The following is a 16,661-nucleotide window of genomic DNA, read 5'->3' on the forward strand; positions in this document are numbered from 1 at the left end:
GGGAGGGGCAGTCTTCTGCTGAGACTGGTTGGGGCTGAGGGAAAGAACCAGGAAAAAGACATGCTGTGGACGGGGGCAGAGATCGACCACCAATGATTAAATGCGGAGTGATGCATACAGAGCAAAAAGAGAAAGAAACAGTGCATCATGGGAACCCCCCACAGTCTACGTCTAAAGCAGCATAACCAAGGGATACTCCAGGGTCACCCGATCCAGCCCTAACTATAAGCCTTAGCGAAAAGGAAAGTTTTAAGCCTAATCTTAAAAGTAGAGAGGGTATCTGTCTCCCTGATCTGAATTGGGAGCTGGTTCCACAGGAGAGAGCCTGAAAGCTGAAGGGCTCTGCCTCCCATTCTACTCTTACAAACCCTAGGAACTACAAGTAAGCCTGCAGTCTGAGAGCGAAGCGCTCTATTAGGGTGATATGGTACTACGAGGTCCCTAAGATAAGATGGGACCTGATTATTCAAAACCTTATAAGTAAGAAGAAGAATTTTAAATTCTATTCTAGAATTAACAGGAAGCCAATGAAGAGAGGCCAACACGGGTGAGATATGCTCTCTCCTGCTAGTCCCCGTCAGTACTCTAGCTGCAGCATTTTGAATTAACTGAAGGCTTTTTAGGGAACTTTTAGGACAACCTGATAATAAAGAATTACAATAGTCCAGCCTAGAGGAAATAAATGCATGAATTAGTTTTTCAGCATCACTCTGAGACAAGACCTTTCTGATTTTAGAGATATTGCGTAAATGCAAAAAGGCAGTCCTACATATTTGTTTAATATGCGCTTTGAATGACATATCCTGATCAAAAATGACTCCAAGATTTCTCACAGTATTACTAGAGGTCAGGGAAATGCCATCCAGAGTAAAGATCTGGTTAGACACCATGCTTCTAAGATTTGTGGGGCCAAGTACATAACTTCAGTTTTATCTGAGTTTAAAAGCAGGAAATTAGAGGTCATCCATGTCTTTATGTCTGTAAGACAATCCTGCAGTTTAGCTAATTGGTGTGTGTCCTCTGGCTTCATGGATAGATAAAGCTGGGTATCATCTGCGTAACAATGAAAATTTAAGCAATACCGTCTAATAATACTGCCTAAGGGAAGCATGTATAAAGTGAATAAAATTGGTCCTAGCACAGAACCTTGTGGAACTCCATAATTAACTTTAGCCTGTGAAGAAGATTCCCCATTTACATGACAAACTGTAATCTATTAGACAAATATGATTCAAACCACCGCAGCGCAGTGCCTTTAATACCTATGACATGCTCTAATCTCTGTAATAAAATTTTATGGTCAACAGTATCAAAAAGCAGCACTGAGGTCCAACAGAACAAGCACAGAGATAAGTCCACTGTCCGAAGCCATAAGAAGATCATTTGTAACCTTCACTAATGCTGTTTCTGTACTATGATGAATTCTAAAACCTGACTGAACCTCTTCAAATAGACCATTCCTCTGCAGGTGATCAGTTAGCTGTTTTACAACTACCCTCTCAAGAATCTTTGAGAGAAAAGGAAGGTTGGAGATTGGCCTATAATTAGCTAAAATAGCTGGGTCAAGTGATGGCTTTTTAAGTAATGGTTTAATTACTGCCACCTTAAAGCCTGTGGTACATAGCCAACTAACAAAGATAAGTTGATCATATTTAAGATTGAAGCATTAAATAATGGTAGGACTTCCTTAAGCAGCCTGGCAGAATGGGGTCTAATAAACATGTTGATGGTTTGGATGAAGTAACTAATGAAAATAACTCAGACAGAACAATCGGAGAGAAAGAGTCTAACCAAATACCGGCATCACTGAAAGCAGCCAAAGATAACGATACATCTTTGGGATGGTTATGAGTAATTTTTTCTCTAATAGTCAAAATTTTGTTAGCAAAGAAAGTCATGAAGTCATTACTAGTTAAAGTTAATGGAATACTCAGCTCAATAGAGCTCTGACTCTTTGTCAGCCTGGCTACAGTGCTGAAAAGAAACCTGAGGTTGTTCTTATTTTCTTCAATTAGTGATGAGTAGAAAGATGTCCTAGCTTTACGGAGGGCTTTTTTATAGAGCAACAAACTCTTTTTCCAGGCTAAGTGAAGATCTTCTAAATTAGTGAGATGCCATTTCCTCTCCAACTTACGGGTTATCTGTTTTAAGCTACGAGTTTGTGAGTTATACCACGGAGTCAGACACTTCTGATTTAAAGCTCTCTTTTTCAGAGGAGCTACAGCATCCAAAGTTGTCTTCAATGAGGATGTAAAACTATTGACGAGATACTCTAACTCTCTTACAGAGTTTAGGTAGCTACTCTGCTCTGTGTTGGTATATGACAATAGAGAACATAAAGAAGGAATCATATCCTTAAACCTAGTTACAGCGCTTTCTGAAAGACTTCTAGTGTAATGAAACTTATTCCCCACTGCAGGGTAGTCCATCAGGGTAAATGTAAATGTTATTAAAAATGATCAGACAGAAGGGAGTTTTCAGGGAATACTGTTAAGTCTTCTATTTCCATACCATAAGTCAAAACAAGATCTAAGATATGATTAAAGTGGTGGGTGGACTCATTTACTTTTTGAGCAAAGCCAATAGAGTCTAATAATAGATTAAATGCAGTGTTGAGGCTGTCATTCTCAGCATCTGTGTGGATGTTAAAATCGCCCACTATAAGTATCTTATCTGAGCTAAGCACTAAGTCAGACAGAAGGTCTGAAAATTCACAGAGAAACTCACAGTAACGACCAGGTGGACGATAGATAATAACAAATAAAACTGGTTTTTGGGACTTCCAATTTGGATGGAAAAGACTAAGAGTCAAGCTTTCAAATGAATTAAAGCTCTGTCTAGGTTTTTGATTAATTAATAAGCTGGAATGGAAGATTGCTGCTAATCCACCGCCCCGGCCCGTGCTACGAGCATTCTGACAGTTAGTGTGACTCGGGGGTGTTGACTCATTTAAACTAACATATTCATCCTGCTGTAACCAGGTTTCTGTTAGGCAGAATAAATCAATACGCTGATCAATTATTATATCATTTACCAACAGGGACTTAGAAGAGAGAGACCTAATGTTTAATAGACCACATTTAACTGTTTTAGTCTGTGGTGCAGTTGAAGGTGCTATATTATTTTTTCTTTTTGAATTTTTTTGCTTAAATAGATTTTTGCTGGTTATTGGTGGTCTGGAAGCAGGCACCGTCTCTACGGGGATGGCAGGGGGAGAGAAGCTGCAGAAAGGTGTATAAGACCACAGCTCTGCCTCCTGAACAGAGCTAGGAACATGAAATAAATGTGTCCCAATGCAAAATTCCATAATTCTTTGCCTTGGTCTCGGTCTGAGCTTTCTGAGAGCCTGTCTTGTTTGGCGAACAATTTATTAACGTCATTTCGGGGCACAGCACGTATGCTTTTGCTAAAGTGGCGATGGAGCAAGAGAAAACTTTTCTGCACTCAATGTGGCCAAAATTAGGACGAGAACTTTGGACATGAAAGGTTACTGCATTCGCAGAGTCCAGTAATCAGGACATCCACATTAGATAAATGTCACAGGGTGAACAAACCAACGGCTCCAGTGATGAATTGGACCAAATTACACTGGAAAAACAATCAAATATTAAAAGAGGGCACACCACGTTTCCTATCTGACATCAAGGGAACACAGCAAGTAATCACACAACTGAAACGCTCATCATTGCCTCCATTTAGTGTAAGATGTGTCAGAGCTGGACCCAGAATCCCAGCCGGGCCCCTCATTACCCGGGGAGGACAGAGAGACTTGTGGGCCTAATAATGACACACTTTAGGCAAATCAGGTCATTATCGTAATCATGCAGCTCGTAATAAGGTCCTTTTACTCTTGTTTGTTTTCTTGTTTTGTTGTATATTTACCCTACATCACCATGGGGCAGCGGGGGGGGGGTCAGTCTGGTGCTTGCCCTTGATCTCAAATCTGTGAACACCACTGATGATTGCTTTGAATTCACAGGGGAGGAATGAAAGCAAGTCTGAGTTTTTAAGCAAAGTTCTCGTTGTCGATGAAGGTTCTCAGTCATCCACAAAGTAAATCATTCCAATTATTTGTTATTGTTTTTTTAAAATTTGCATTTATTTATAGCATTGAAATAATTTCTGTTCCCCCTGGGGGGTGCTGCTTCCAGATCAGCTCGTACAGATGAGAGCTTTATTTTATCCAATCAGATTTCCCCCTGCTGTCTCTGGGTGAAAAATCTCTTGTAAGGCCTTCAGCGTTTCAAATGATTCTCTTTGCTGCTAAAACAAATGGGGATGATATTGTGGATGGTTGTGTTCTTTAACCAATCAGATTTGGAGTTTGTCGTTTCAGGTGTGTCACTCCTAGTTAGATTACAACCATTTTTTTTTTTTTTTTGTTCGATAAAGTTTATTTAAAAAATCTTATCCAGCTGGAACAACTAACAAATGTAGCCTTTAAAGTTCATCTTTGAATTAATTTAAACTTTTTTTTTTTGCATTTAGATTTTAGGTGAAAAGGTGTTTTTTTTTTAATGAAGAATGTCTGATGGAAAAGAAAAAATTGGTTGGTGGACCTGCTGGGCAGCTGTGGGCTGAATAACAGAGATATTGAGCTGTTTTATGAAGAAAGAGGCAGATGGACTTTGTCTTCAAAGTAAGCTAAATTAATTTTTATGTATTTTAACTTGCTCTGGATTATTGCTGCTGGTGTGATTGATGTATGTAGTCTGTCTGTGTTCAATACATATATATGTCCAGGAGCTTGGCTGAAATCCATTTACGATTGTGTTTTTTTTTTTTGTTTTTTTGTTTTTTTTTTGCATTTATGGCATTTTTTTTGTCTGTATGGTGGTTGTATGAGTAAACATGGCTGAATGTTGTGAGTTTCTTTGTGTTAATGGTTCTGCTTCAGCTTTCTGCTTCTCCTGCACTCTCTCCCATCCATCACTCTCTCCTAAATTAGCCACACTACTACCCAGGGTGTGGTTACCATCTGGGCTACCAGATTTTCCCTTTCCAATGCATCTTCATACTGAGCCTTGGAAATACCATCATACGGTTTGTTCCCAAGACTTTCATGTTTGATGCAATGATTATTACAGCCTCGATGTGGCACTGTCTAGACTTTGATGATGTGACACTGAAGCATGTTGCTAAAAAGAAAGTCAAAAGGCAGAATTAATTTGATGCTGAAGAAGTGACAGCCATTCACATGCTTCACTTCCTTCATCCCTCCACCTCATCTTCAGATCTGCTTGTTGCTAATTGCGTGGTGGACATCTTTGAGTACGTTGGGGAATTTCTACCTCGATCTGGCACAGATTAACAGTCCCACTATGCTTTGTTGCCGCATATTTGCATGATAATTAGTCTGTGGCAGTGTGTCTTCTATTTCACCACTAAAGGTACACAGGGAAATAGTGAACTCCAGAAAGGGGGCGAGAGAGAAATAGAACAGCATGCATTAATTAAAGTGATTAAAGGATTGACTGAACTTTGCCTTGATGCTTTTATTCAATTAATAAACAAAGTGGCACATGACTGACTTTTATAATGATTAATTGTACTGTTTCACTTCATTTAGACTTATTCATTTTACATTTGTCCTCTTAGAACGCAACATCAATCTCATGCCCTTCAAAAATCAAAAGATTCATATTATTAATATGTCAAATCATAGCCTGAGCATACAAATATAGGTATAAATTACAACCCCATTTCCAATGAAGTTGGGACATCGTGCAAAAACAAAATACAATGATTTGCAAATCCTCTTCAACCTATATTCAATTGAATACACCATGAAGATGCTGGCTTTTGAACTTTGCACTGGTAACAATCTAGATCAGGGGTAGGCAACCTGTTCCAGAAAGAGCCATGAGGGTGCAGGTTTTCTTTGCAGCCACTGACTCCACCAGGTGATTTTACTGATTAATATCACTTTGAGCAGATGGAATCAGTTAATCAGTGAAATCACCTGGTGGAGTCAGTGGCTGCAAAGAAAACCTGCACCCTCATGGCTCTTTCTGGAACAGGTTGCCTACCCCTGATCTAGATGGTCTCTTTTCTCTTTTGTTCGGAGGACACGATGTCAATGATTTCCAAAAACAATTTGAAGCGTGGACTCATCAGACCACAGCACACTTTTCCACTTTGCGTCTGTCCATTTCAAATGAACTCGGGCCCAGAGAAGGCGGCAGTGTTTCTGGATGTTGTTGATGTATGACTTTCGCTTTGCATGGTAGAGTTTTAACTTGCACTTGTAGATGTAGTGATGAACTGTGTTAACTGACAATAGTTTTCTGAAGTGTTCCTGAGCCCACGCAGTAAGATCCTTTACACGATGTCGGTTGGAATCCCTAAATTCCTTGCAAATGAATGTTGAGAAACATTGTTCTTAAACTGTTGGACTATTTTTTCATACAGGTGTTCACAACGTGGTGATCCTCACCCCATCTTTGCTTGTGAATGGCTGAGACGTTTGGGGATGCTTCTTTTATACCCAATCATGACACTCACAATTAGTGTCCTCAGTTCCCAAACACTTTGAGTGTTGTTAGAAGGAAAGGTGATGTAACACAGTGGTAAACATACCACTGTCCCAGCTTTTTTGAAACGTGTTGCAGGCATCCATTTCAAAATGAGCAAATATTTGCACAAAACAATAAAGTTTATCAGTTTGAACATTAAATATTTGTCTTTGTGGTGTATTCAATTGAATATAGGTTGAAGAGGATTTGCAAATCATTGTATTTTGTTTTATTTACATTTCACACAACATCCCATCTTCACTGGAACTGGGGTTGTAGGCATAATTAAATATTTTTGAACTGTCAGTGATTTTTACCCAACCACATTATCTCCAAATCTCAGAAAAACTTTTCACAGTCCAGTCGGGTGTCCATGGAGATAATCCATTATTCAAAAATTGCGACCTATATTCCCTTGTACTTCCATAGAACTCTTAATTTATCTCTGGGAAGTTTTCCCAGAGGGAGGTGGTGGCGTAACAGGTTGCACATTGGACTGGGAAGCCAGCGACTCGGGTTCACTTCCCGATTGCAACCACGCTCCTGACTGGCACTCTTAACATCAGTGCTGGGGGGAGGAGTGACACGTGTCGTGGGCCCTTCTGGAAACAAGTCGTAGACTTTCGTTGGTTACCCATGTTAAATAAGAAACGCTTCTTCTTCTTCTTCTTCCCAAAGTTATGCAAAAATTATACCCTGGGCATGCTAAGGTTTTTGCACTTCACATGGTATGAGTCTAGCGTGTCATCAAACCATACACTAGATATGTGGTTCCCTATCTGGTCCTCAGGAACACCCCAACCAGCAGACTTTCCATCTCTCTATGCATATCACAAACCCATTCAGGTGCCTCAGCAGGGAGAGTAGAAAAATGAGCAGGTTAGGGGCTTCCTGAGGACCAGGGTTGAGAACTACTGCACTTCTATCATTACCATATTATCCAGAGTATAAGTCACATATTTTTTTCTGTATTTGGAACATTTCCTTGAAGACAAACTTAACAATGAACAGGATTTGATAATAGCACATGTGCACACCACAGCATATGCTGTTACTTTACATAAGGACTTTTTAAATTCCAAAAATAAGCAAGATGTACAATTACACATGGGACAGAAAACATACTGGAAGTGAACACTGGATTTTTGCAGGAAGCCCTGAGCTTGTAGCTAACCTACAGGCTTTTATATTCCAAAAATCCGTCTCATCTCCCTGCTACAACACCATCTCACTTCAAACTCAGTATCTCCAACGACTCCACACTTTTTCAGATTTCATGGACACCAATCTGACAGAGGTAGACAGGATCATAAAATGCATGAAAACATCTACTTGTTCATTGGATCCTCTCCCTACACCACTACTAAAGTCAAACATTACAGCTATTAGTCCTCTAATCAAAGAAATTATTAACCAGTCACTCAAATCCGGTCAGGTTCCTCCAGCTCTCAAATCTGCCATTATTCGCCCTCATCTCAAAAAACCCTCACTCGACCCGAAAATCCTGGCTCATTACCGCCCTGTCTCAAACCTGCCGTTCCTTTCCAAAGTCCTGGAAAAAGTCGTATCAGTTCAACTCCATGATCACCTCCACACCCATAACCTATATGAAATATTTCAGTCTGGTTTCCGCTCAACACATAGTACAGAAACAGCCCTGGTCCATGCGGACCAGGGCTCACCATCTCTCCTCCTCCTACTGGATCTATCAGCCGCTTTTGACACCATTGACCACACCATCCTGCTCCACCGCCTCAACACTGAAATAGGACTCACTGGCACAACTCTCAACTGGTTTTGCTCATATCTCACGAACAGGACAGAATGTGTTACACTCGGACAATCCAAATCCAAAACCCATACTGTCAGCTGTGGAGTGCCACAAGGGTCCATCCTTGGTCCAACGCTTTTTACCATCTACATGCTCCCCCTTGGTCAAATCATCCATAAACACAAGATTTCATTTCATTGCTACGCAGATGACACACAGTTATACATCAAAATGGACTCCACACTCCCCTCAGCTCTGCCGTCTGCCTTTCAGGCTTGCCTGGAGGAGATAGAGGCATGGATGACTGATAACTTTCTTAAACTAAACACTGACAAAACTCAAGCCATCCTCATCGGTACCCCACATCAAATCCAGTCCTCCTCCCTCACCAGTATTCCCATTCTCTGCCACAACATTCCCCTGTCCACCTCCGTCACCAACCTTGGAGTCAGATTTGACCCACATCTCACCTTTGACTCCCACATCCGCCACCTATGCAAAGTCTCCTTCCATCACCTCAAAAACATAGCCAAGCTCTGCCCCTCCCTTTCTCAACCAGATGCTGAGAGGTTGGTCCATGCTTTTGTCTCCTCCAGGTTGGACTATTGCAATGCCCTCCTCGTCGGGACCCCTGGTAAAAACCTGCAAAAGCTGCAGCACATCCAGAACTGTGCTGCCAGGGTCCTGACGAGGAGGCGCAAGTTTGACCACATCACCCCTGTCCTCAGATCCCTCCACTGGCTGCCCATCAAATACAGAACAGAGTACAAACTCTGCCTCCTGACTTATCAGTGCATGCACGGAACCGCCCCTGCCTACCTCAGTGAACTCCTCACCCCACACACCACCTCAAGATCTCTCCGCTCCACCACCTCCTCACACTGCCTTCACCAACCCAGGACCAGACTCTCCACCATGGGAGACAGGGCCTTCCAGGCAGTGGCCCCTCGGCTCTGGAACTCCCTCCCAGAGACCCTGAGGGTCCCACAAAGTGTGGAGGCCTTTAAAAAAGGCCTAAAGACATTGTTATTTCAAAAGGCCTTTTAGATATCTTATCGTTTGAAATGGTTTCTACAAAATCTGTTTTTGAAATCTGTTTTAATTCTGTTTTTAAATCCTTGCTGTAGCACTTTGAGATTTCTTTGAAATGTAAGGTGCAATACAAATAAAATGTATTATTATTATTATTATTATTATTATTATTATTATTATTAAAATGAACAAGATGGACAAAGTGATGCAAAAACTTATGATTTTTAATCAGCTCTTTAATTTGTGATTTTTATGTATTGCTGTGGTGTACTTTTATTATTGGAGTTTCTTTGTTTAGTGTGTTGATTCCTGGGAAAGCCCTATCCAAATTGTTGCTGTTATTATCATTTGTAATATAAGTCACAGGACCTCCCAATGCAGTAAGAAAAATAATGTAATTCATATTCCAGAAAATACGGTTGTAGACTGACATTTTGGGTGCATATCTGTGAAAGTGACAACTGCTTCAGTGAGTGAAAAGTTTGACATGTTTTCCCACTTAAGTAAGAATCTCAATTTCACCTGGGTCGATGGAGATTTGTTAAAAATATTTTTCGTAATGCTCCTCAGACAAACAGCAGATGAAAGTGAAAATGAAACCTCCTCTGTTGAGGTAATAATGAAAGTGTTATCTTACAACAATTCACAGCAGAAGCTGAACTACATCACACAGTGTGAGACTTCATGTCAGAAGGTCTAAACTGGCCATCAGATTTGGAGAAACTCCATGTCCATGTCTTCATCAACCCATGGCGTCTTCTCTCTCATTGTTCTGGGAAATCACTCTATGTGATAACTCCTCTAGCAATCCCATAAAGCTGTTTTCAGAATGTCGATGGATCAGTTCTTTATTGTCCGCCTCCGTATCCACCTGATTCCCAGTGCATTGTCCGGGGGAACAAAGGGAACCATCCATTTCTCTGATAGAAGCCAACAGTCAGTAAGAGGTTTGATTTTTAGACTTGAAGATGCCATTTGCCTAGAGAAAGCCCGAGGACGAGGGCTGATCGTGCTGGCAACAGCGCCGGGCTGTCAGCTGGCATCCAGCGATAATTGCTTCCCATGGCAGGACCCCGTCGGCCGGGAAACGAGGAGCACCGAGTGGAGAGCCAACGCGGGAATCCATTCTCACTGCAGCCCAGTCATAATTGTTTCTGTGAGCACGAGGAGCCTCGTTGCCAATCTGCGTGAGGGCCAAGATCTGATTGACACGCACTGACCAGAGAATCCGGGGGCTGGACGGATGGGTGAAGACAGGCTTGGAAGGCCTTGAGTATCACCGCGATTGTCACTCAAACGGTGAGAAGTGGAGGAAAGAGGTGAGCAAGGAATCAGAGTGTGAGAAAAAGAGCGAAATTTTTGCAGATTGTTTCCCTATTTCATTATTTATACTTTCTCAAAGTCCATCTGTTTCAACAGCAAATGATCATTTACACACGTCAGTAAAGCAGTAATCCTGACAATAGGTGGCACAGCCAGGCCATCGATTCTTCCTGCCTGTGTACAAAACATGCAATGTGTCGACTTTAAACTATGGATTATCTCATAATAAGATCATCCAGAACCTGTCTGCTGCATTAAAGTGATCCTCAGTACTAATTGTGAGCTTCATATGCTGATGGCTCAATATCGAAAGCGCTTCGTTTCAGGTGTGACGGGCTCAGATCTCAGTAGAGAACTTATCACTCACCTGTCCGAAGCTAATTCTGACCAGTGTCAAGCACAGAATTGGATTTAAGGATGGAGGAGTCGTGCAGGTCCGTCTGCTGTCAGCCGGTGTCGGTGCCCCTCTCACATGTCACTTCAGCGATAGGCGAACATGCTAACGGGGTAAAAGCGCGCTATCACAGGTTATCTGATCCTCCGGGCAAATCTCTGATGACATTCTCTGTTCCCCGCCGCTGTGAACTCTGCGGATTTCTGAGCACATTGCGTAAGGAAGTCAGCGGAGACGCAGGCGGTGACAGTGACGTCCTATTAGAAAACGGGCACTGTTGACCAGCCCTAACACCAGTACTCCTGCTAATTTTCACACTTAAAACAAGCACTAACAAACAGATGGTTACATGTTCTCGCGTGGTGTCGCTTTCAGAAAGTAACGGTTCCTCTGCAGACTAATTGCTGTGGCTTGTTTAAAAACCGGGCCGGGTCAAGGGTGAGGGATTAGCCTGGAAAATTTTTCCCGAGGAGAAATGGCTCCCTCGGTCGTCTATCCGGGTGCCGCTTGCTGCCTCGCCTTGAGGCATTCAAATTGACAGGTCTCATTATCTGTGAACTCCCAATATTCCCCTTCGTATTGCACAGCCTGTCAGTCTCCACCTGCCTGTCCATCTCGCTGCAGCATCACCTCGGCACCCACTCGTTGACAAGCAGCATCTCTTCGTCTGCTTTTAGGACGGTGAAGGATCTGGGGAGAGGGAGGTGTGTGTGTGTGTTTGTAGGCAGTGGCAGGATTTACAGAAAGGGCCCCGACTTCCTCCTGACAATATGACAGGGGTCCTCTTGTAAACAAACCGCAACAACCAGCGTGATCTTACCCATAGCATTGTACTGCAAATTAGACAGGGATGCACACACACGCACGCACACACACACACACACAGGACGGCACCTTTGCAGAATCTTAAGTACCTTATGCAAACTGTATGTTTGTTGGGGAGGCACAGGCAGAGCACTGATGAGCGGCTCATTATGGCAACACCAGCGCTACACACTGGGTATCACATAGTCAAAGCCTGGGGGTACGTATTAATTATCCTTTTGAATAGTGATGAAATTTTAAAAAGCTTCTCCTTAAGGCTCACATGACGGATAGATGAAACAAAGCGCAGCACAGCTTGCGCGCCCAGGCTCACACGTGTTTTTACATCTGTTCAGGATATTTCAATTTGATGCTCAACAAGCTGAGACTGAGATTAAAGGATAATAATGTGTCATCCTCCACCCAAACATCTCTTCCACGGTGAGTAATCGCACATCAGCGGGCTGCTCGGCTTCTGCACAACGCTCGCTCTAACAGCCATCACAGGCAGAGTCGATCCAGTCATGCGTGCGTCTTCCCGCGCGTTTGCAAGTCAAGGTTGCCGAGGTGCTGTCTCCATCCCCGCGTGTGCCGGCTGACGTGAGACAGAGAGAGCGAGCGAGCGATTGAGAGATAGGGCAGAAAGGGGAGGGGTTGTATTGAGATTTGCTTGAAAGAAATATTTATGAGCTGATTTTTTTTTTAAAGAAAGCATCTTTAATGAACATGTTTAAAGATTGTTTCACCATCTATAATTTATACGCCACAGCTTCGTCAAAGAAAAAGATGGCTATTTTTGTACATGTGATTCACTGATTATAAAGGGCATCTGATTTGCCGCTAAGGTGCAACTGGCACATAATATGGAATATGGAGGCATCAAATACTGATTGACTAAAGAGCCTGAGGATGCTGGTATGGCCTTCAATATGACAGCATCTCCTATGAACTCCTCCACACCTATAAGTTTCTCTTTGCCCTCGTTCCTCAGTCACTCCAAGATCTTTTTCAACTTTAAAACCAGACCCTGACCTGTAGGTTAGATAGGTTGACGATGGCATCATCCATTACCAATGGCTGACCGAGATTATGATGTGCAGCCACCACTCTGCTAGTTTCATGACTAATGCTTTAATGCTACATACGAAAAAATAAATTCATTTAAGATTCTGCGATATCAAGAAGAGCTCTCCTACACGGAGATATATTGACCCGTCACGACCCGTGCATCTGCTGAAACAAGGTGGGGAGTTGGTGCACTTCAGCAGAATGTCCTGGGCTGAGACACTGTGCTGTTGCTGGGCTCAGAGCTGATCGGTGGCCACAATGGTGCAAAACCAATCATAATTTTCTTGCTATGTGTAAAAGAAAAAAGCTCATCTGCTTGTCACCATGCAGATATATGCTGGGACTTTGGGGGTGGGGGAGCCCAACCCAACATTTTCCTGACTTTTGCCAAACTGTGAGAACTGCGATGTTACTTTGTAGAAAGGAAAAAAAAAAAAAATCAGCTGAAGCGCACTGTGCATCATTAAGAGGAAAAAAAAAAACAAACATACCAAGAACAAGAACCAAAATTAATGTAATCAATGCATTATTTATAATTTGCCAAGAGGTTAGTAAGCAGAAGGTAACGGGCTAATTAATGGTATTGTACGAGGCACACAGGACTCAAGAGTAATCTGCTTTTTCTCACCACTAAACAGATAAAAGTGTGAACATTTACTTTACTAAATGTAAATTAACATTTTAAAGGGGATAGAGAATCAAAATCATCTTTTTCATGTTTTTGGTGTTAGTTCAGAGTCTCCCCGCTGTGAGGAATACACACAAAGTGCCAGCAAGTTTCAGAACCTCTATTTCAAGTATTTCTCCTTTTTTGAATTGCCCCTAGAAAACAGGCCAATCCGTTTTTGAGAGAAAAGTTACGTCACTTTTTCACCAATAACCCCCCCCCCCACACACACACACCCACACCCGCCCCCTTTCACACATGCCCCTTCGAAATTAATTATTCATAAGGTTGTGCCCACCCATTCCTACCACTGGAAGAGGAGCAATGGCGAGCTACAGGTGTGCCTTCCCAGTGTTGAGAAAGTGTAGTGACACGGACCCACAACAGGGGGCGTAAATGAACGGTCAATAGATGAGCCAAAAGGTAACAATTTAATGTTGTGAATGTGCACAACAAAATACAGACAACCACAGAATTTGATATCAGTCAATATACAGAGGTGACGTATGGGCAGGCTCGAGGATAGAAGACGTCTGTCCAGAGAAGAGCCGGATCCCACACGATTTCCACTGCCAGCGGATCTGAAGCACACTGGAGCCGCCAAGTCCTGACTCCTCAGGTGGCCACCGTCTTCACCTGTCAGACTTGGTACTGCTGGCAGGAAGAACAGACAGATGATGGTGGGTGCGTGAACACCCAGCAAACAGTCAGCACAGCACAGTTCTCTTCTGGTGGAATACCTCCACCTCCTAATCACAATTATCCCAAGAGTTCGTGCAGAATCCAAATGTCACACTAGCGGAGTCTGGGATGAGGAGTGGAGAACGCCAACTCCCCAAACACACCTACAAACTCTCGTGTACAAAGGTACGTCTGCAAACTCAGAATTTAATGTAGTTAAACACAGAAGTAAAGACGTTACGACTGTCTTACGTTTAGCTGAACAATTCGTGTTCAAAGGCTGAGTCTTTACCTGACGGGTAGACGATATCTCGGCAGGGAGGTGGAGTTGCTGCCTGGTTTTTATTGTGGGTGGTGAAGTGGTGGTAATGAGTGACAGCTGGTGATGGGGTGGTGATGAGTGACAGCTGTCACTCCTGGCTGTTCCTGTGAGGCGGCTGTGCCCTCTCGTGGTGGGCCAGCAGTACCTCCTCTTCAGCGGCCCACACAACACCCAGGCTGTCATAGCGGACTATGATCTTTACATATTCTTCCCACAGAAAGCAATGTACGTGATCAATGGCTTTTATTCATTTTTAACCGCATCCCCAGTACATACAACCGCCGACTATTTCGTTGCTCTGCGCATTTCACGGAGGACTGTTTTACAAATCCTGCACAATTTCGAGCTGGCTTCAGTCGCCATTTAATACTCAGTAGAGGGTCAGTTCCGACTTTGCGACAAAATCAACCCCAGCAATCAGTACAGCCTGTAAGTATCACATTTTCTTTTGTTTTAAATTTGTTTTAAATTTATTTCGGATCTTTTTTTATTATCATTATTATTTTGTGACTCTGCCTCTGGCTGACTTCATGTTGGTGGGCGAGGAACAAGATTTATCACTCAACAGCAATGTTGAAACGTGATCTGTTAAATAAGTTAATGAAGATTACTGCCGTCTCTTTTTCGCTACAACGCGCTCAACTTTTGTTCAGAATCAGCTTCTTATCACTGGTAGCAACGCGGATTTCCTCTCACTCAAACCCGCAGCTTCACAGTGCTTTAAACCGTCATCCACAGACTTCAATAGCGACACAAGTGCAGCAAAACTAGACGAGTCATTGGATAAATGCTGGGCTTTGTCCCGCCCATCGGAGGCTCTGCATGTCTGGGGGTCTATCAACAGCTACGTGCATTTCATAATGAGGTTGCCAAATAAGCTCTGAAACGACGCCATTAAAAGCAAACGAGGCATTCTAGACCCAGCATAGTAACACAGCTGTTTCAGAGAGCCTTTTAGGAAGGTTCTGAGCCATTACAGACCCAACCAATTTTTTTTGGGCTACATATCACATCACAGAACAAGGATTAATGCCCCATTCAACCTCTCTCTATCACCTTTAAAATTACTATGTATTTTTAAAACAGTCTTACCTTGCCTGATTGTATTTCTTGTAGCTGTTCCACAAAGCACAAACAAGAAGAGTACAGAGTATTATTATGGTTATTCTTTCTTTTTATTCAGGAGAGTAATCTTTCAGTATGAGAGCATGGTTTATTAATTTCATTCATTCTGAGACCGAGCACATTTTTCAAATTCAGATCTTCTCATTTTATGGCAGATGGCATCCAAGTTAATGTTACACTAACACCACCTTCTGCTCCAGAGTGTGGATCAGGAAGAACCTCATTCAGATCAGTGTAAAGGAACAGCTTGTCCATTTTGCTTTCTTGTGACCATGGATAATAATGCAATTTGTCATATACAAGTTGTTTTAAGGACTCCATATTCTACTTCCTTTCAAGCATCCTTTGTTACATTGAAAGGCACAACATAAATTTTTCTTATTATTATTAAATTATTATTACTGGGACTACCTCATGTACAAACTTTCTTTGAACTCCCCTTTTTAATGTAATTGTCATTCCCTCTGACTTTGCACAAAACTGACTTCATTGATATTATTGCAAAAATGCAGGTAACTGTATTGCTGGTAAAGAATTTCTTTTCTGAGGATCCATATAGCGAGTTACCTCTGTGAGATCTTGGGAGTGACCTCAAGGTGGAAACATCCACAAACATTTGAAGTTTATGCTGCATTCAAGGGGACTGGCAATTTGTAATTTGTTAAATCCAGTTAGGAGAGATTCATATGTAGACCAACAAATGTATAATAAAATGAGAACAGTTTCCAGTGAGTGTGAAGAAATGAATGTAGTAACAGGCAATAAGAGTTAATTAAGTGTGCTCAGGTGAACTAAAAGTACTAAAGTAAAAAACAGCAAGTTCCTTCAGCTGCCTCGTTTTCACTCGGGGTCGCCACAGCAGATCCAATGAGCATCTACATGTTGATTTGGCACAAGTTTTACGTTGGATGCCCTTCCTGATGCAATTTCACATCACATGGAGAAATGTGGCAGGGGTG

This window comes from Thalassophryne amazonica, chromosome 14, assembly GCF_902500255.1.
Source record: "Thalassophryne amazonica chromosome 14, fThaAma1.1, whole genome shotgun sequence".
Classification (NCBI taxonomy): Eukaryota; Metazoa; Chordata; class Actinopteri; order Batrachoidiformes; family Batrachoididae; genus Thalassophryne; species Thalassophryne amazonica.